This window comes from Plasmopara halstedii, assembly GCF_900000015.1.
Source record: "Plasmopara halstedii genome assembly, contig: Scaffold_525, whole genome shotgun sequence".
NCBI lineage: Eukaryota > Oomycota > Peronosporomycetes > Peronosporales > Peronosporaceae > Plasmopara > Plasmopara halstedii.
The window spans coordinates 862,927-864,230 of record NW_020187445.1 but is presented as its reverse complement, the minus strand read 5'-3'; positions in this window follow the sequence as shown (position 1 = coordinate 864,230).

Sequence of the window (1,304 nt, the reverse complement as noted above, 5' to 3'; positions counted from 1 at the left end):
TTTTTTTTTTTGGGTCTAAGACAGCCTCCTTCAAGCACCATTACTGGCGTTGCCAGACCCCGATCGTCTTTTTAGTGTCGTCTGTGACGTTTCGGACTTTACCATCGGCTGCGCACTGCTGCAAGTAGACGCCGAGGGGTGAGATCGGGTGATCGCGTTCGAATTTCGCCAGCCCAAGGCTACGGAGAGGAACTACCCAGTCCACGACAAAGAATTACTTGCAATGAAGTATGCGCTTGTCAAGCTCAGGGTGCACCTGCTTGGCTCAAAGCCGTTTGTGATCTACACAGATCATGCGTCATTATGCATCGCGACTCCGTCGCCTCAGCTCTCGCATAGGATGGCCAGGTGGCGATCATTCTTTGCGAGGTAAAGCATAAGCCAGAAAAGCAAAATGCTTTGTCTGATGCGTTGTCACGCAGGCCGAATTATGAGCTTGCTCTTGTCACGACGGTGACGTCGTCAGAGACAGATTTGATCTGCGCGCCTAAGCGGGTGATGGTAATTCGACTATGCGTATTATTAATTATGAGCTTGCTATTGATTGTGCTCCAGTATAATATATCACCATCAAGTATAGCTAGAAGTGGTGATCGCTTTCTTGTCATCGATGTTACCGCAGGTTTGTCAGGCAAAAGGGGCGGCAACTGAGGGTGTGTGTGCATTCAATTAGAACTTTATCTATGATAAACGTGTGTGTAGCGCTGCTTCAGGCTCTCAGGAGCAAGGAGTTTGGAAACTCGGACAAGAAATTGTCGGCGCGTTCGCGCGCACGGTTACACCGATATTCGTTAAACAACAGGTTGATGTTTTATAGCACCGATTCGACGGATACGCCACGAATTGTGGGTCCTCACGATGAGACTTTTGAAAAACCATATCCTATATGAGGCCCACGATAGGTCATATCGATCGTATTAAGACGTACAGCTCGGTGAGTCGCCACTACTGGTGGACCAAGCTGTACAAATGGAATAGCACGTGTGTGCGCACGTGTGAGACGTGTCAGAGGGTGAAACCATCTCCGAATGGGGCGGCGCCGCTGGCCAGTTTACCGGTAGCTTCCGGTTGACAGTCCATGAGTGTGGACCTTGTGTTTGGCCTGCCGAAGAACTCGGCGGGCAATACGGGTGCGGTGGTCTTTGTGGACCGTTTGAGCAAGATGGCTCATCTTGCGGCAGTACCCGACACCATCGACGGTGTGGGTACAGCGATGCTGTTTGTCGATCGTGTGTTTTGACAACACGGAACCGCGGACTCAATTGTCTATGACAGAGACCCACGCTTCACTTGATTTTTTTTGG